The sequence below is a fragment of the Bombina bombina genome, chromosome 5, assembly GCF_027579735.1.
Source record: "Bombina bombina isolate aBomBom1 chromosome 5, aBomBom1.pri, whole genome shotgun sequence".
Taxonomy (NCBI): domain Eukaryota; kingdom Metazoa; phylum Chordata; class Amphibia; order Anura; family Bombinatoridae; genus Bombina; species Bombina bombina.
The window spans coordinates 485,040,010-485,060,149 of record NC_069503.1 but is presented as its reverse complement, the minus strand read 5'-3'; the positions used below and the strand labels follow the sequence as shown (position 1 = coordinate 485,060,149).

Here is a 20,140-nt window from a genome sequence, read left to right as displayed (position 1 = left end):
AGTTTGCTAGATTTGTGTAGGCCCCAGCAACATCGAGTGAGGTGGGCGGGGCCTATTTTCACGCCTCAGTTGCGCATTTAGTAATTCAGGCAAGCAGCAAGCAACTTCTCCTGAGGTCCTGATAGTCTCCTGAGGCCCTATTCGAAGCTTTAACGCCAGTTTATCGTTCCTAAGGGCAGGTAGGGCCACAGCAGAGCTGTGGCAAGGTGCTATTTTTAAATGGTACCGGTGTTGTACTATTTACTCTCAGGCAGGACATAGATGAAGATTTCTGCCTGGAGGATGATGATCTTAGCATTTGTAACTAAGGTCCACTGCTGTTCCCACATGAGCTGAGGAGTACAGGAAAACTTCAGTGTGAGGAACGGTTTCTTGCTATACAGCAATGAGGTATGTTCAGTCATATTTTCTGCAGAGACTGTGTTAACTCAGAAAGGCTGACAGTGTCCCCATTAGGGGAAGGGTAAGCAGTAATCCTAGTGTTATCAGAGGTTTTTACTAGCTTGCATAAAGGGTTAATTTTTTGTGGGCACTCAGTTTGTTATGTGAATTTGGGACAAACGTTTTTGTGTCTGGGAGTAACGTTTTCTGTTTTATGGGACATTTGCTTGAGGGTTCTTTGGGGTTGTTTATAACCCACATGGCTTTCAGGCAGGGTTTGTTAGTTTTGTGTAGGCCCCAGCAACATCAAGTGAGGTGGGTGGGGCCTGCATTTACAAGCAGCAAGCAACTTCTCTTGAGGTCCTGATAGTCTTCTGAGGGACTAATTGAATCTTTAAACCCCATATTATCGCTTCCTAAGGGCAGGTAGGGCCACAGCAGAGCTGTGGCAAGGTGCTCATAGGGTTTTAACCGGTTTTAGACACTTATCATTCTGTTTTTTTTCATTTGGGGGTCTATTGCTTTGTTACTTGTGGTGCAATCCTTCTAAAGCTTAGTGGGTACACTGTTAAAATTTCAGAAAAATTGAAGCAATTTTAACCTGTTTTGCAGTTTGTGTATGCCTTTTTTTCTCTTAAAGGCACAGTACCGTTTTTGCAAATTGTGTTTTTTTTCATTAAAGGGACAGTCAACACCAGAATTTTTGTTGTCTAAAAAGATAGATAATCCCTTTATTACCCATTCCCCAGTTTTGCAAAACCAACACTGTTATATTAATACACTTTTTATTTCTGTGACTAACTTGTATCTAAGCATCTTCTGACCGCCCCTAATCACATGACTTTTAGTTATTATCTATTGACTTGCATTTTAGCCAATTAGTGCAGTGTCTGCCACTAGCCACGAGCGTGATCACAATGCTATCTATATGGCCTACATGAGCTTGCTCTCCCCTGCTGTGAAAAGTAAATAAAATAGAGGCAGTCTTCAAGGGCTTAGAAATTATCATATGCACTTTCCTAGGTTTGCTTTCAACTAGAATACCAAGAGAACAAAGCAAAATTGTTGATAAAAGTAAATTGGAAAGTTCTTTAAAATTGCATGCCATATTTGAAAAATTAAAGTTTTTTTTGGACTTGACTGTCCCTTTAAATAAAGTGTTTTCCAAGCTTGCTTGCTTTATTACTAGTCTGTTAAACATGTCTGACACTGAGGAAACTCATTGTTCAATTTGTTTAGAAGCCATTGTGGAACCCCCTCTTAGAATGTGTCCCACTTGTACTGATATGTCTATAAATTGCAAACAGCATATTTTGACTTATAAAAGATTGGCATTAGATGATTCTCAGACAGAAGGAAATCAGGTTTTGCCATCTAATTCTCCCCAAGTGTCACAACCAGTAACGCCCGCAGAAGCGACGCCATGTACTTCTAGTGCGTCTAATTCTTTCACCTTGCAAGATATGGCTTCAGTTATGAATACTACCCTCACAGAGGTTTTATCTAAGCTGCCTGGGTTGCAAGGGAAGTGCAGTAGCTCTGGGTTAAGAACAAATGCTGAGCCTTCTGATGCTTTAGTAGCCGTATCCGATATTCCCTCACAATGTTCTGAAATAGGAATGAGGGATTTGCTGTCTGAGGGAGAGATTTCTGATTCAGGAAAGATGTTCTCTCAGACAGATTCAGATATGACGGCATTTAAATTTAAGCTAGCGCACCTCCGCTTATTTCTCAGGGAGGTTTTAGCTACTCTGGATGATTGTGACCCTATTGTAGTTCCAGAGAAATTGTGTAAAATGGACAAATATTTAGAGGTTCCTGTTTACATTGATGTGTTTCCAGTCCCTAAGAGGATTTCGGACATTGTTACTAAGGAGTGGGATAAACCAGGTATTCCGTTCTCTCCCCCTCCTGTTTTTAAGAAAATGTTTCCCATTTCTGACACCATAAAGGACTCATGGCAGACGGTCCCTAAGGTGGAGGGAGCTATTTCTACCCTGGCTAAGCGTACAACTATACCTATTGAAGACAGTTGTGCTTTCATTGATCCTATGGATAAAAAATTAGAGGGTCTCCTAAAGAAAATTTTTGTTCATCAAGGTTTTCTTCTTCAACCTATAGCATGCATTGTTCCTGTAACCACTGCAGCTGCCTTTTGGTTTGAGGCTCTAGAAGAGGCTCTTCAGATGGAGACCCCACTAGATGATATTTTGGACAGAATTAAGGCTCTTAAGTTGGCTAATTCTTTTATTACAGACGCCGCTTTTCATCTTGCTAAATTAGCAGGCTAAGAATTCAGGTTTTGCCATTTTAGCGCGTAGAGCGTTATGGCTTAAGTCCTGGTCAGCTGATGTGTCATCTAAATCTAAGCTTTTGTCCATCCCTTTCAAGGGTAAGACCCTATTCGGACCTGCATTGAAAGAGATCATTTCAGACATTACTGGAGGGAAGGGTCATACCCTCCCTCAGGATAAGTCAAATAAGACAAGGACCAAACAAAATAATTTTCGTTCCTTTCGAAACTTCAAGAGTGGTCCCTCTACCTCTTCCCCTGCTGCAAAGCAAGAGGGAAACTTTGCTCAATCCAAGCCAACCTGGAGACCTAATCAGGCTTGGAACAAGGGTAAACAGGCCAAAAAGCCTGCTGCTGCCACTAAGTCAGCATGAAGGGGTAGCCCCCGATCCGGGACCGGATCTAGTAGGGGGCAGACTCTCTCTCTTTGCTCAGGCCTGGGCAAGAGACGTTCAGGATTCCTGGGCAGTAGAAATTGTAACCCATGGATACCTTCTAGATTTCAAGGATTCCCCGTCCAAGGGGGATGTTTCATCTTTCTCAATTGTCTGTAAACCCGACAAAAAGAGAGGCGTTCTTACGCTATGTAGAAGACCTTTTTACCATGGGAGTGATCTGCCCAGTTCCAAAAGCAGAACAGGGGCAGGGGTTCTACTCCAATCTGTTTATAGTTCCCAAACAGGAGGGAACTTTCAGACCAATTCTGGATCTCAAGATCCTAAACCAATTCCTAAGAGTTCCATCTTTCAAGATGGAGACCATCGGACTATCTTACCATTGATCCAGGAGGGTCAATATATGACCACCGTGGACTTAAAGGATGCGTATCTGCACATTCCTATCCACAAAGATCATCACCAGTTCCTCAGGTTCGCCTTTCTGGACAAGCATTATCAGTTTGTGGCTCTTCCTTTCGGGTTTGCCACAGCGCCGCGAATCTTCACGAAGGTGCTAGGGTCCCTTCTGGCGGTTCTAAGGCCACGGGGCATAGCAGTGGCACCTTATCTAGACGACATTCTAATTCAAGCCTCATCCTTCCAACTAGCCAAGTCTCACACGGACTTAGTGTTGGCCTTTCTAAGGTCTCACGGGTGGAAAGTGAACGTAAAAAAGAGTTCTCTTTCCCCCTCTCAAGAGTTTCATTTCTAGGGACTCTGATAGACTCGGTGAACATGAAAATATTTCTGATGGAGGTCAGGAAATCAAAGATTTTGTCCACCTGCCGAGCTCTTCATTCCATTCCTCAGTCGTCAGTGGCTCAGTGTATGGAGGTAATCGGACTAATGGTAGCGGCAATGGACATAGTTCCGTTTGCTCGCTTGCATCTCAGACCACTGCAACTATGCATGCTCAATCAGTGGAATGGGGATTATGTGGATTTATCTCCTCAGATAAATCTGGATCAAGAGACCAGAGACTCTCTTCTTTGGTGGTTGTCACAGGATCATCTGTCCCAGGGAATGTGTTTCTGCAGGCCAGAATGGGTTATAGCGACGACAGACGATAGTCTTCTGGGCTGGGGTGCAGTCTGGAATACCCTGAAAGCTCAGGGTTTGTGGACTCGGGAGGAGGCTACCGATAAATATTCTGGAATTAAGAGCGATATTCAATGCTCTCCAGGCATGGCCTCAGCCAGATTCATCAGGTTTCAGTCGGACAACATCACGACTGTGGCTTATATCAATCATCAGGGTGGAACAAAGAGTTCCTTAGCGATAATAGAGGTCTCAAGGATAATCCAATGGGCCGAGGCTCACTCTTGCCATCTGTCAGCTATCTATATCCAAGGTGTAGAGAACTGTGAGGCAGATTTTCTAAGTCAGACTTTTCATCCGGGGGAGTGGGAACTCCATCCGGAGGTGTTTGCTCAGCTGGTTCGGCTATGGGGCACACCAGAGTTGGATCTGATGGCGTCTCGTCAGAACGATAAACTTCCTCGTTACGGCTCCAGGCCAAGGGATCCTCAGGCTGTGCTGATAGATGCTCTAGTAGTACCCTGGTTGTTCAACCTGGCTTATGTGTTTCCACCTTTCCCTCTTCTTCCACGTCTGATTGCCAGAATCAAACAGGAGAGAGCATCAGTGATTTTGATAGCGCCTGCGTGGCCACGCAGGACTTGGTATGCAGACCTGGTGAACATGTCATCCCGTCCACCATGGTCTCTGCCATTGAGACAGGACCTTCTGATTCAAGGTCCATTCAAGCATCAAAATCTAATTTCTCTGCAACTGACTGCTTGGAGATTAAACGTTTGATTCTATCAAAGCGGGGTTTCTCTGAGTCAGTCATAAATACCTTGATTCAGGCTCGAAAGCCTATTACCAGGAAAATTTATCATAAGATATGGCGTAAATATCTTTTTTGGTGCAAATCCAAAGGCTTCTCCTGGAGTAAAATCAGGATTCCTAGGATTTTGTCTTTTCTCCAAGAGGGATTGGAGAAAGGATTATCAGCTAGTTCCCTAAAGGGACAGATATCTGCTCTGTCTATTTTGTTGCACAAGCGTCTGGCAGATGTTCCAGACGTTCAGGCTTTTTGTCAGGCTTTAGTTAGAATTAAGCCTGTGTTTAAACCTATTGCTCCGCCATGGAGTCTGAATTTAGTTCTTAGAATTCTTCAGGGGGTTCCGTTTGAACCCATGCATTCCATAGATATTAAGCTTTTATCTTGGAAAGTTTTGTTCCTAGTTGCTATCTCTTCAGCTCAAAGAGTTTCTGAACTATCTGCATTACAATGTGACTCTCCTTATCTTGTGTTCCATGCTGATAAGGTGGTTTTGCGTACCAAGCCTGAGTTCCTACCTAAGGTTGTTACTAACAGGAATATCAATCAAGAAATTGTTGTTCCTTCTCTGTGTCCTAATCCTTCTTGTAAGAAAGAACGTCTGTTGCACAACTTGGTCGTGGTTCATGCTTTGAAATTTTATTTGCAGGCAACCAAAGATTTTCATCAAACATCTTTTTTGTTTGTTGTCTATTCTGGAAAGCGTAGGGGTCAAAAGGCTACAGCGACTTCTCTTTCCTTTTGGCTGAAAAGCATCATCCGTTTGGCTTATGAGACTGCTGGACAGCAGCCTCCTGAAAGGATTACAGCTCATTCTACTAGAGCGGTAGCTTCCACATGGGCTTTTAAAAATGATGCTTCTGTTGAACAGATTTGTAAGGCTGCGACTTGATCGTCGCTTCATACCTTTTCAAAATTTAATAAATTTGATACTTTTGCTTCTTCGGAGGCTATTTTTGGGAGAAAGGTTTTGCAAGCAGTGGTGCCTTCCATTTAGGTTCCTGTCTTGTCCCTCCCTTCATCCGTGTCCTAAAGCTTTGGTATTGGTATCCCACAAGTTAGGATGAATCCGTGGACTCGGTACATCATGCAAAAGAAAACAAAATTTATGCTTAACTGATAAATTTCTTTCTTTTGCGATGTACCGAGTCCACGGCCCGCCCTGTCTATTCAAGACAGATAGTATTTCTCCAACATAGGTGTGTCCGGTCCACGGCGTCATCCTTACTTGTGGGATATTCTCTTCCCCAACAGGAAATGGCAAAGAGCCCAGCAAAGCTGGTCACATGATCCCTCCTAGGCTCCGCCTTCCCCAGTCATTCTCTTTGCCGTTGTACAGGCAACATCTCCACGGAGATGGCTTAGAGTTTTTTAGTGTTTAACTGTAGTTTTTATTATTCAATCAAGAGTTTGTTATTTTAAAATAGTGCTGGTATGTACTATTTACTCTGAAACAGAAAAGAGATGAAGATTTCTGTTTGTAAGAGGAAAATGATTTTAGCAACCGTTACTAAAATCGATGGCTGTTTCCACACAGGACTGTTGAGAGGAATTAACTTCAGTTGGGGGAACAGTGAGCAGACTTTTGCTGCTTGAGGTATGACACATTCTAACAAGACGATGTAATGCTGGAAGCTGTCATTTTCCCTATGGGATCCGGTAAGCCATTTTTATTACAGACAGAAAAAAAGGGCTTCACAAGGGCTTTTTAAGACTGTAGACATTTTCTGGGCTAAATCGATTTATATATAAACATATTTTATACTCCATAGCCTTGAGGAATTATTTTAATCTTGGGAATTTTGTAAAATAACCGGCAGGCACTGTATTGGACACCTTATTCTCTAGGGGCTTTCCCTAATCATAGGCAGAGTCTCATTTTCGCGCCTGTATTGCGCACTTGTTTTTGAGAAGCATGACATGCAGATGCATGTGTGAGGAGCTCTGATACATAGAAAAGACTTTCTGAAGGCGTCATTTGGTATCGTATTCCCCTTTGGGCTTGGTTGGGTCTCAGCAAAGCAGATACCAGGGACTGTAAAGGGGTTAAATATAAAAACGGCTCCGGTTCCGTTATTTTAAGGGTTAAAGCTTCCAAATTTGGTGTGCAATACTTTTAAGGCTTTAAGACACTGTGGTGAAATTTTGGTGAATTTTGAACAATTCCTTCATACTTTTTCGCAATTGCAGTAATAAAGTGTGTTCAGTTTAAAATTTAAAGTGACAGTAACGGTTTTATTTTAAAACGTTTTTTGTACTTTGTTATCAAGTTTATGCCTGTTTAACATGTCTGAACTACCAGATAGACTGTGTTCTGAATGTGGGGAAGCCAAGGTTCCTTCTCATTTAAATAGATGTGATTTATGTGACACAAAATTTAGAGAAAATGATGCCCAAGATGATTCCTCAAGTGAGGGGAGTAAGCATGGTACTGCATCATCCCCTCCTTCGTCTACACCAGTCTTGCCCACACAGGAGGCCCCTAGTACATCTAGCGCGCCAATACTCCTTACTATGCAACAATTAACGGCTGTAATGGATAATTCTATCAAAAACATTTTAGCCAAAATGCCCACTTATCAGCGAAAGCGCGACTGCTCTGTTTTAGAAAATACTGAAGAGCATGAGGACGCTGATGATATTGGTTCTGAAGGGCCCCTACACCAGTCTGAGGGGGCCAGGGAGGTTTTGTCTGAGGGAGAAATTTCAGATTCAGGGAAAATTTCTCAACAAGCTGAACCTGATGTGATTTCATTTAAATTTAAGTTGGAACATCTCCGCGCTCTGCTTAAGGAGGTGTTATCCACTCTGGATGATTGTGAGAATTTGGTCATTCCAGAGAAACTATGTAAAATGGACAAGTTCCTAGAGGTCCCGGGGCCCCCCGAAGCTTTTCCTATACCCAAGCGGGTGGCGGACATTGTAAATAAAGAATGGGAAAGGCCCGGTATACCTTTCGTCCCTCCCCCCATATTTAAAAAATTGTTTCCTATGGTCGACCCCAGAAAGGACTTATGGCAGACAGTCCCCAAGGTCGAGGGGGCGGTTTCTACTCTAAACAAACGCACCACTATACCCATAGAAGATAGTTGTGCTTTCAAAGATCCTATGGATAAAAAATTAGAAGGTTTGCTTAAAAAGATGTTTGTTCAGCAAGGTTACCTTCTACAACCAATTTCATGCATTGTCCCTGTCACTACAGCCGCGTGTTTCTGGTTCGATGAGCTAGAAAAGGCGATCAATAATAATTCTTCTTCTTATGAGGAGATTATGGACAGAATTCGTGCTCTCAAATTGGCTAATTATTTCACCCTAGACGCCACTTTGCAATTGGCTAGGTTAGCGGCGAAAAATTCTGGGTTTGCTATTGTGGCGCGCAGAGCGCTTTGGTTAAAATCTTGGTCAGCGGATGCGTCTTCCAAGAACAAATTGCTTAACATTCCTTTCAAGGGGAAAACGCTGTTTGGCCCTGACTTGAAAGAGATTATCTCTGATATCACTGGGGGCAAGGGCCACGCCCTTCCTCAGGATAGGTCTTTCAAGGCCAAAAATAAACCTAATTTTCGTCCCTTTCGCAGAAACGGACCAGCCCCAAGTGCTACGTCCTCTAAGCAGGAGGGTAATACTTCTCAAGCCAAACCAGCCTGGAGACCAATGCAAGGCTGGAACAAAGGAAAGCAGGCCAAGAAACCTGCCACTGCTACCAAGACAGCATGAGATGTTGGCCCCCGATCCGGGACCGGATCTGGTGGGGGGCAGACTCTCTCTCTTCGCTCAGGCTTGGGCAAGAGATGTTCTGGATCCTTGGGCGCTAGAAATAGTCTCCCAAAGTTATCTTCTGGAATTCAAGGGGCTTCCCCCAAGGGGGAGGTTCCACAGGTCTCAATTGTCTTCAGACCACATAAAAAAACAGGCATTCTTGCATTGTGTAGAAGACCTGTTAAAAATGGGAGTGATTCATCCTGTTCCATTAGGAGAACAAGGGATGGGGTTCTACTCCAATCTGTTCGTAGTTCCCAAAAAAGAGGGAACGTTCAGACCAATCTTAGATCTCAAGATCCTAAACAAGTTTCTCAAGGTTCCATCGTTCAAAATGGAAACCATTCGAACAATTCTTCCTTCCATCCAGGAAGGTCAATTCATGACCACGGTGGATTTAAAGGATGCGTATCTACATATTCCTATCCACAAGGAACATCATCGGTTCTTAAGGTTCGCATTCCTGGACAAGCATTACCAGTTTGTGGCACGTCCGTTCGGATTAGCCACTGCTCCAAGGATTTTCACAAAGGTACTAGGGTCCCTTCTAGCGGTGCTAAGACCAAGGGGCATTGCAGTAGTACCTTACTTGGACGACATTCTGATTCAAGCGTCGTCCCTTCCTCAAGCAAAGGCTCACACGGACATTGTCTTGGCCTTTCTCAGATCTCACGGATGGAAAGTGAACGTAGAAAAGAGTTCTCTATCTCCGTCAACAAGGGTTCCCTTCTTGGGAACAATAATAGACTCCTTAGAAATGAGGATTTTTCTGACAGAGGCCAGAAAAACAAAACTTCTGAACTCTTGTCAAATACTTCATTCTGTTCCTCTTCCTTCCATAGCGCAGTGCATGGAAGTAATAGGTTTGATGGTAGCGGCAATGGACATAGTTCCTTTTGCGCGCATTCATCTAAGACCATTACAACTGTGCATGCTCAGTCAGTGGCTGTCCCTGGACAACCTGTCACAGGGGATGAGCTTCCGCAGACCAGAGTGGGTAATTGTCACGACCGACGCCAGTCTGGTGGGCTGGGGCGCGGTCTGGGGACCCCTGAAAGCTCAGGGTCTTTGGTCTCGGGAAGAATCTCTTCTACCGATAAATATTCTGGAACTGAGAGCGATATTCAATGCTCTCAAGGCTTGGCCTCAGCTAGCAAAGGCCAAGTTCATACGGTTTCAATCAGACAACATGACAACTGTTGCGTACATCAACCATCAGGGGGGAACAAGGAGTTCCCTGGCGATGGAAGAAGTGACCAAAATCATTCAATGGGCGGAGACTCACTCCTGCCACTTGTCTGCAATCCACATCCCAGGAGTGGAAAATTGGGAAGCGGATTTTCTGAGTCGTCAGACATTTCATCCGGGGGAGTGGGAACTCCATCCGGAAATCTTTGCCCAAATTACTCAACTGTGGGGCATTCCAGACATGGATCTGATGGCCTCTCGTCAGAACTTCAAGGTTCCTTGCTACGGGTCCAGATCCAGGGATCCCAAGGCGACTCTAGTAGATGCACTAGTAGCACCTTGGACCTTCAAACTAGCTTATGTATTCCCGCCGTTTCCTCTCATCCCCAGGCTGGTAGCCAGGATCAAGCAGGAGAGGGCATCGGTGATCTTGATAGCTCCTGCGTGGCCACGCAGGACTTGGTATGCAGACCTGGTGAATATGTCATCGGCTCCACCATGGAAGCTACCTTTGAGACGAGACCTTCTTGTTCAAGGTCCGTTCGAACATCCGAATCTGGTCTCACTCCAACTGACTGCTTGGAGATTGAACGCTTGATCTTATCAAAGCGAGGATTCTCAGATTCTGTCATTGATACTCTTGTTCAGGCCAGAAAGCCTGTAACTAGAAAAATTTACCACAAAATATGGAAAAAATATATCTGTTGGTGTGAATCTAAAGGATTCCCTTGGGACAAGGTAAAAATTCCTAAGATTCTATCCTTTCTTCAAGAAGGTTTGGAGAAAGGATTATCTGCAAGTTCCTTGAAGGGACAGATTTCTGCCTTGTCTGTGTTACTTCACAAAAAGCTGGCAGCTGTGCCAGATGTTCAAGCCTTTGTTCAGGCTCTGGTTAGAATCAAGCCTGTTTACAAACCTTTGACTCCTCCTTGGAGTCTCAATTTAGTTCTTTCAGTTCTTCAGGGGGTTCCTTTTGAACCCTTACATTCCGTTGATATTAAGTTATTATCTTGGAAAGTTTTGTTTTTGGTTGCAATTTCTTCTGCTAGAAGAGTTTCAGAATTATCTGCTCTGCAGTGTTCTCCTCCTTATCTGGTGTTCCATGCAGATAAGGTGGTTTTACGTACTAAACCTGGTTTTCTTCCGAAAGTTGTTTCTAACAAAAACATTAACCAGGAGATAGTCGTACCTTCTTTGTGTCCGAATCCAGTTTCAAAGAAGGAACGTCTGTTGCACAATTTGGATGTTGTTCGTGCTCTAAAATTCTATTTAGATGCTACAAAGGATTTTAGACAAACATCTTCCTTGTTTGTTGTTTATTCTGGTAAAAGGAGAGGTCAAAAAGCAACTTCTACCGCTCTCTCTTTTTGGATTAAAAGCATCATCAGATTGGCTTACGAGACTGCCGGACGGCAGCCTCCTGACAGAATCACAGCTCATTCCACTAGGGCTGTGGCTTCCACATGGGCCTTCAAGAACGAGGCTTCTGTTGATCAGATATGTAAGGCAGCGACTTGGTCTTCACTGCACACTTTTACAAAATTTTACAAGTTTGATACTTTTGCTTCTTCTGAGGCTATTTTTGGGAGAAAGGTTTTGCAAGCCGTGGTGCCTTCCATCTAGGTGACCTGATTTGCTCCCTCCCTTCATCCGTGTCCTAAAGCTTTGGTATTGGTTCCCACAAGTAAGGATGACGCCGTGGACCGGACACACCTATGTTGGAGAAAACAGAATTTATGTTTACCTGATAAATTACTTTCTCCAACGGTGTGTCCGGCCCACGGCCCGCCCTGGTTTTTTAATCAGGTCTGATAATTTATTTTCTTTAACTACAGTCACCACGGTATCATATGGTTTCTCCTATGCAAATTTTCCTCCTTTACGTCGGTCGAATGACTGGGGAAGGCGGAGCCTAGGAGGGATCATGTGACCAGCTTTGCTGGGCTCTTTGCCATTTCCTGTTGGGGAAGAGAATATCCCACAAGTAAGGATGACGCCGTGGACCGGACACACCGTTGGAGAAAGTAATTTATCAGGTAAACATAAATTCTGTTTTTTTTATGTAAACTTCAGTCACCTCTGCACCTTATAGTTTCTCCTTTTCTTCCTTGGCCTTCGGTCGAATGACGGGGGGTGGAGTTAAGGGGGAGCTATATAGACAGCTCTGCTGTGGTGCTCTCTTTGCTACTTCCTGTCAGGAAGGACAATATCCCACAAGTTAGGATGAATCCGTGGACTCGGTACATCGCAAAAGAAAGAAATTTATCAGGTAAGCATAAATTTAGTTTTTTGTGTAATTTAGTGTTTATTTTTTTTGTAATTTAGTTAATTGTATTTAATTAATGTAATTTATTTAATTTTAGTGTAATGTTAGGTGTTAGTGTGAGGCAGGTTAGGTTTTATTTTACAGGTAAATTTGTATTTATTTTAACTAGTTAGTAAATAGTTAATAATACCTAGTTAAAATAAGTACAAACTTAGCTGTGAAATAAAAATAAAACCTAAGATAACTAAAATGTAACTATAAGTTATATTGTAGCTAGCTTAGGGTTTATTTTATAGGTATTTAGTTTTAAATAGGAATTATTTAGTTAATGATAGTAATTTTTATTTAGATTTATTTTAATTATATTAAAGTTAGGGGTGTTAGGGTTAGACTTAGGGTTAGGTTTAGGGGTTAATAACTTTAGTATAGTGACGTTGGGGCGGCAGATTAGGGGTTAATAATAGTTAACTAGTGTTTGCGATGCGGGAGTGCGGTGGTTTAGGGGTTAATATGTTTATTATCGTAGCGGCAATGTCCAGAGCGGCAGATTAGAGGTTAATATTTTTATTATAGCGTTTGTGATGCGGGAAGGCCTCGATTTAGGGGTTAATAAGTAGTTTATGGGTGTTAGTGTACTTTGTAACACTTTAGTTATGAGTTTTATGCTACAGCTTTGTAGCGCAAAACCCATAACTACTGACTTTAGATGGCGGCACGAATCTTGTAGTTATAGACTGTACCGCTCACTTTTTGGCCTCCCAGGCAAAACTCGTAATACCGGCGCTATGTAAGTCCCATTGAAAAAGGACTTTTTTAAAAGGAGCGGTAGTTAGGTTGCATTACGGCCAAAAAAGTGTGCGATACAGCTATACCTACAAGACTCATAACGCAAAACTTGTAATCTATCCGTATGTGATTTGAACAGGGGTATTCTCAGTATAGTGGGCATATGTGCTAGTGGGGCTAATTTCCATAAGTGTAATAGTGCTTACTATTATTTTAACTGTAATTGATTGAGCAGGGAGTTGTTTGTATCTGTTTCGGAAAGTTTTCTTCCAGTATGGTGGGTTAATGTCAGTGTGTTTTGCATATGCATGTTACATTCGAAAACTTTTGAGGGTACTTGGTAAGAAAAAAATGTTGTTGTCAAAATAGTGCTGTAAATGTGCTGTTAAGTATCAAGAATTTGGGTTGTGATTATTAACCCCTTGAGTGCTAATGATGGCTCTGAGCCGTCACAGAGTTTCCCACTCTGGTGCTAATGACGGCTCAGAGCCGTCACTAGCACTCTCCCAACTTGAGGGAGATCTGGGGGCTCCCACCGGCTTTTACCCTGGAGATCGGTGCTGCATAAAATGACAGGCATTGCCGTTTTGCGTGGTGACATCACGCGCAATAACGTGATGACGTCACCGCGCAACTTTATTTAACATTATCAATGTTAAATATAGGAGCAGGGGGCATGCTGCTTAGAAGCCTGTATCTCAGGCATCTAAGCAGCTACAGACCCCCAAGACCCACCATTGGAAAGGTAATCACCTAACCTTTCCAACAGTATAAGTCTTGGGGATTTGAAATAAATAAATAAAAAAGTAAAAAAAATATATATTTTTAAAAATATTAAATAAAAACCCTTTAAAAAAACCTAAGTTCCTTAGCGATAATAGAGGTCTCAAGGATAATCCAATGGGCCGAGGCTCACTCTTGCCATCTGTCAGCTATCTATATCCAAGGTGTAGAGAACTGTGAGGCAGATTTTCTAAGTCGTCAGACTTTTCATCCGGGGGAGTGGGAACTCCATCCGGAGGTGTTTGCTCAGCTGGTTCGGCTATGGGGCACACCAGAGTTGGATCTGATGGCGTCTCGTCAGAACGATAAACTTCCTCGTTACGGCTCCAGGCCAAGGGATCCTCAGGCTGTGCTGATAGATGCTCTAGTAGTACCCTGGTTGTTCAACCTGGCTTATGTGTTTCCACCTTTCCCTCTTCTTCCACATCTGATTGCCAGAATCAAACAGGAGAGAGCATCAGTGATTTTGATAGCGCCTGCGTGGCCACGCAGGACTTGGTATTCAGACCTGGTGAACATGTCATCCCGTCCACCATGGTCCCTGCCATTGAGACAGGACCTTCTGATTCAAGGTCCATTCAAGCATCAAAATCTAATTTCTCTGCAACTGACTGCTTGGAGATTAAACGTTTGATTCTATCAAAGCGGGGTTTCTCTGAGTCAGTCATAAATACCTTGAGTCAGGCTCGAAAGCCTATTACCAGGAAAATTTATCATAAGATATGGCGTAAATATCTTTTTTGGTGCGAATCCAAAGGCTTCTCCTGGAGTAAAATCAGGATTCCTAGGATTTTGTCTTTTCTCCAAGAGGGATTGGAAAAAGGATTATCAGCTAGTTCCCTAAAGGGACAGATATCGGCTCTGTCTATTTTGTTGCACAAGCGTCTGGCAGATGTTCCAGACGTTCAGGCTTTTTGTCAGGCTTTAGTTAGAATTAAGCCTGTGTTTAAACCTATTGCTCCGCCATGGAGTCTGAATTTAGTTCTTTTAGAATTCTTCAGGGGGTTCCGTTTGAACCCATGCATTCCATAGATATTAAGCTTTTATCTTGGAAAGTTTTGTTCCTAGTTGCTATCTCTTCAGCTCGAAGAGTTTCTGAACTATCTGCATTACAATGTGACTCTCCTTATCTTGTGTTCCATGCTGATAAGGTGGTTTTGCGTACCAAGCCTGAGTTCCTACCTAAGGTTGTTACTAACAGGAATATCAATCAAGAAATTGTTGTTCCTTCTCTGTGTCCTAATCCTTCTTGTAAGAAAGAACGTCTGTTGCACAACTTGGTCGTGGTTCATGCTTTGAAATTTTATTTGCAGGCAACCAAAGATTTTCATCAAACATCTTTTTTGCTTGTTGTCTATTCTGGAAAGCGTAGGGGTCAAAAGGCTACAGCGACTTCTCTTTCCTTTTGGCTGAAAAGCATCATCCGTTTGGCTTATGAGACTGCTGGACAGCAGCCTCCTGAAAGGATTACAGCTCATTCTACTATAGCGGTAGCTTCCACATGGGCTTTTAAAAATGATGCTTCTGTTGAGCAGATTTGTAAGGCTGCAACTTGATCGTCGCTTCATACCTTTTCAAAATTTACAAATTTGATACTTTTGCTTCTTCGGAGGCTATTTTTGGGAGAAAGGTTTTGCAAGCAGTGGTGCCTTCCATTTAGGTTCCTGTCTTGTCCCTCCCTTCATCCGTGTCCTAAAGCTTTGGTATTGGTATGAATCCGTGAACTCTGTACATCATGCAAAAGAAAACAAAATTTATGCTTAACTGATAAATTTCTTTCTTTTGAGATGTACCGAGTCCACGGCCCGCCCTGTCTATTCAAGACAGATAGTATTTTTTTATGTAAACTTCAGTCACCTCTGCACCTTATAGTTTCTCCTTTTCTTCCTTGGCCTTCGGTCGAATGACGGGGGGTGGAGTTAAGGGGGAGCTATATAGACAGCTCTGCTGTGGTGCTCTCTTTGCTACTTCCTGTCAGGAAGGACAATATCCCACAAGTTAGGATGTATCCGTGGACTCGGTACATCGCAAAAGAAAGAAATTTATCAGGTAAGCATAAATTTAGTTTTTTGTGTAATTTAGTGTTTATTTTTTTTGTAATTTAGTTAATTGTATTTAATTAATGTAATTTATTTAATTTTAGTGTAATGTTAGGTGTTAGTGTGAGGCAGGTTAGGTTTTATTTTACAAGTAAATTTGTATTTATTTTAACTAGTTAGTAAATAGTAAATAATACCTAGTTAAAATAAGTACAAACTTAGCTGTGAAATAAAAATAAAACCTAAGATAACTAAAATGTAACTATTAGTTATATTGTAGCTAGCTTAGGGTTTATTTTATAGGTATTTAGTTTTAAATAGGAATTATTTAGTTAATGATAGTAATTTTTATTTAGATTTATTTTAATTATATTAAAGTTAGGGGTGTTAGGGTTAGACTTAGGGTTAGGTTTAGGGGTTAATAACTTTAGTATAGTGACGTTGGGGCGGCAGATTAGGGGTTAATAATAGTTAACTAGTGTTTGCGATGCGGGAGTGTGGTGGTTTAGGGGTTAATATGTTTATTATCGTAGCGGCAATGTCCAGAGCGGCAGATTAGAGGTTAATATTTTTATTATAGCGTTTGTGATGCGGGAGGGCCTCGATTTAGGGGTTAATAAGTAGTTTATGGGTGTTAGTATACTTTGTAAAACTTTAGTTATGAGTTTTATGCTACAGCTTTGTAGCGCAAAACCCATAACTACTGACTTTATATGGCGGCACGAATCTTGTAGTTATAGACTGTACCGCTCACTTTTTGGCCTCCCAGGCAAAACTCGTAATACCGGCGCTATGTAAGTCCCATTGAAAAAGGACTTTTTTAAAAGGAGCGGTAGTTAGGTTGCATTACGGCCAAAAAAGTGTGCGATACAGCTATACCTACAAGACTCATAACGCAAAACTTGTAATCTATCCGTATGTGATTTGAACAGGGGTATTCTCAGTATAGTGGGCATATGTGCTAGTGGGGCTAATTTCCATAAGTGTAATAGTGCTTACTATTATTTTAACTGTAATTGATTGAGCAGGGAGTTGTTTGTATCTGTTTCGGAAAGTTTTCTTCCAGTATGGTGGGTTAATGTCAGTGTGTTTTGCATATGCAAAAAAAAATGTTACATTCGAAAACTTTTGAGGGTACTTGGTAAGAAAAAAATGTTGTTGTCAAAATAGTGCTGTAAATGTGCTGTTAAGTATCAAGAATTTGGGTTGTGATTATTAACCCCTTGAGTGCTAATGATGGCTCTGAGCCGTCACAGAGTTTCCCACTCTGGTGCTAATGACAGCTCAGAGCCGTCACTAGCACTCTCCCAACTTGAGGGAGATCTGGAGGCTCCCACCGGCTTTTACCCTGGCGATCGGTGCTGCATAAAATGACAGGCATTGCTGTTTTGCGTGGTGACATCACGCGCAATAACGTGATGACGTCACCGCGCAACTTTATTTAACATTATCAATGTTAAATATAGGAGCAGGGGGCATGCTGCTTAGAAGCCTGTATCTCAGCCATCTAAGCAGCTACAGACCCCCAAGACCCACCATTGGAAAGGTAATCGCCTAACCTTTCCAACAGTATAAGTCTTGGGGAAAATAAAAAATAAATATATAAATAAAAATGAAATAAATAAAAAAAAAAGTAAAAAAAATAAATATTTTTAAAAATATTAAATAAAAACCCTTTAAAAAAACCTTAGCACCCAGGTGGGAAAGGGCTTAGCACTCAAAGGGTTAAAACAGGACTGGCACATATTAAAGGAACATGAAACCCAAGACATTTCTTTCATGATTCAGATAGAGAATACAATTTTAAACAACTTTCCAATTTACTTCTATTATATAATTTTCTTCATTCTCTTGTTATCCTTTGCTGAAAGGTTTATCTAGGCAAGCGCATGAGCAGCAGAGAACCTAGGTTCTAGCTGTTGATTGGTGGCTGCATATATATATCGATTGAGATTGGCTCATCCATGAGTTCAGTTAGAAACCAGTAGTGCATTGCTGCTCCTTCAACAAATGATACCAGGAGAATGAAACAAATTAGATAATAGAAGTAAATTAGAAAGTTGTTTAAAATTGTATTCTCTATCTGAATCATGAAAGAAAAAAATTGGGTTTCATGTCCCATTAAGTATAGGACCACATTTCAAGAAAGCGATAAAAAAAAAAGAACGGCCGGGGGGCGGGTCCTGACACCGACCAAGATGGCTGCTTTATAGAAACGGCTGTGATATTGAGCTGATAGATCTGCTGTATATCGCTCATGAGAACTGACTTTTAAGTTTATATAAAGTGCTATATGTTGGCTAATATATGAAGATCGAAATTTTGCACTTTTTGTCTTGAACCTCAGCCAGGCAGACCAGATTAGATAAAGTGCGCAGCGGTGGCCTTTTCACGGCCTGGCACTCTGTTTACCCCCCCTGTTTCCTGATATATACCAGGTTTAAACAGCCGTAGAGCTGTACAGTTTAGTATACCTAGTTAGGTGTGCGGAAGAAAGTGCTTTGACACTACCAGATAAAGATCAGCCGTCTGAGCTGAAGAATACTTCCTGTTTTACTAACAGAACAGCATCTTTCTTACTATTTAAGCTGAGAGCTATTGCTAAATATGGATGCCATAGACACGTGGGAGCGCAATATGGTGCAACTTGTGGAACTTTATTGCCGGGACCTACAGTTTGAGCTTTCCAGCCTTCTCATGCCTGCAAACTTCATGGAAAAGACCCTACCTAGAGAGATATGCTGGACAGCGGATGATTGTGGAGATGGTTCTATACCGCTGAGGAAAGATCGCGGACATAAGAACTCAGTAGCTATAGAGGCCCCAGAGGATACATGGAGTACTCATATGGGGCACGAGCTGAACAACATGGTGGAAGAAATTATTCCTGACTCTGTGACAAAGAAAAATACTGCTACTTTCGATACTACCCATACCCCAGAGACCACGCTTATGATATTCACAGCGGACCGTACTGAAGATGTGGAGTTGGTCTCGCTTCAATCACCAGTAGTGTCCTTACCGGGCCGCTCGGCTAAGTCACCTAACAATACCAAGATCTTCGCTTCACTAGGTGAGCAGCAAATATGGCCTTCTGATGGCCACCCGTTGGAGCAGAATAATGGGGACTTGTGCCTACCAGAGAAGCCGGAATCTTATTGGTATGTTGCGGGTTTTAGAGGGGTACCAGCCGTATCACACGACAGAGGCGACAGCGAGGTTTTGGTGAGATGCTGGTCACTGCTAGATTTACAAGCTACATGGGCGGTAAATACTGCGCCAGACAAATCCACAGTACTAGTAAAAGTTCTGCTCCAGCTATATGGTATGCCTTTTGTAGCGGCTCACCTGGATGTCGCCCTGAGCCTTGCTTGGGAGGGCGATGTGAAGGCTGATCCTCTGAAGGGTTTCTGGCGTTCCGGAATTGGGTGATGTGCCTATGCCACGCGGCTGAGCTGTTACAGAACATTGCATATTTACATGGCCATCCTTGTGAAGTAATCTATAGCAGAATGTACTGTGTCTTAGACGGCCTGGCCTGAACTATAAGGGGAATACAATTGGTATGAGACTCTGTTCTGATATATGCTGCTGTTTATAGATATAGTTATTCCTAGTTGTAGAATGTGGTTGCACAGACATTTATCTGTAAATTGTGCCGGTGTACTCTCCTCTGTCCCTTATAGGTATTTAGCCCTGTCAGTGTTTGTGATAGGATATCCTTAACTTGTAGTCCTCTCTATATCTTAGTTAAGCTGCTTTACATCCTCAGGCAGTATTCTCAATATATTATGTTGTTTTAGTTGATGATTTGTAAATGTTTAGAAATATATTTTAAAACTCCTATACTAGCAGACACGATTCCCAACCCTAAGATACTAAGCTTTCCATCGCATAATTTATACCACTATGCCCCGAGTCCCCTGGCACTTCAAGAAGTATGTATGTTAACCCATGTTAGTCCAACTCTGGCTCATAGTATTTTGCTCCATTTTCCCTTGGTTGGATATATAGATAGTACTAGATTGGTTGCATATAATATAACTGAGCATACAGTGTTACATGTTTGTTATATGCCTTACATACCAGGTTGTATATATTACTGTGTTTATATATAATTTCGTGTGGCACAGTTTGTTATAAGATATTAACTTAATTTCTAGGTCCAAAAGTGACCGTATGTAATATTAGAGCTCCCCTTCCTATTCATTTCAAGTATAAAGGCCCATGAGTGGTCTGCTAGCCTTGTTGAGGTGCTTTCAATCCCGCTAAAAATAAAAAATTAGAAAATGAGGTTCCCATATATATATTCAGTATTTTGTACAAAAGTAATGTATTCTCTTCCTAATTTACCGCTGCAAT

General features: G+C 42.1%; 1 protein-coding gene across 1 annotated transcript in view; it reads left to right on the top strand.

Moving 5' to 3' along the window:
• ANKS6 (ankyrin repeat and sterile alpha motif domain containing 6) overlaps positions 1-20,140 on the top strand; it is a 205,582-nt gene that overhangs the window by 118,730 nt on the left and 66,712 nt on the right. The gene's annotated exons all lie outside the window — the stretch shown is intronic.